Here is a 418-nt window from a genome sequence, read left to right as displayed (position 1 = left end):
AGCAGATAGATATTTCAGGAGGGAAAGGGGGTGCAGATTTTTAATATTCTTTACGCTTGTCTTTATAGATTACATTGAGATGTTTTTTGCACTCGAACTTAAACTGTTAAGTGATTGGCATTTAGAGACAGTGGTTGGCAAATTGTTCCAAAGTGTCGGTCCATTATATTTAAAAGAGCTTTTGAATTTTTCCGTTTTGTGTTTGGGTACATCATATCTACCTGCCGCAGCTGACCTGGTTTGAATAGTATGGACATTGCTCACAAGAGTATTGTAGTCTAGGTAATTTGGACATAGCTTGGTTATTACCTTAAACATCAGAACACATTCGTTATATTCAACTCTGTACGTAAAAGGCAGCCATTTTAGTTTTACAAACAGCTGTGCACCGGGAACAGTATAGTCAGCTTCTAGTATT

This window comes from Mizuhopecten yessoensis, unplaced genomic scaffold (assembly GCF_002113885.1).
Source record: "Mizuhopecten yessoensis strain PY_sf001 unplaced genomic scaffold, ASM211388v2 scaffold9183, whole genome shotgun sequence".
NCBI classification, from domain to species: Eukaryota; Metazoa; Mollusca; class Bivalvia; order Pectinida; family Pectinidae; genus Mizuhopecten; species Mizuhopecten yessoensis.
This window is presented reverse-complemented; position numbering follows the sequence as displayed.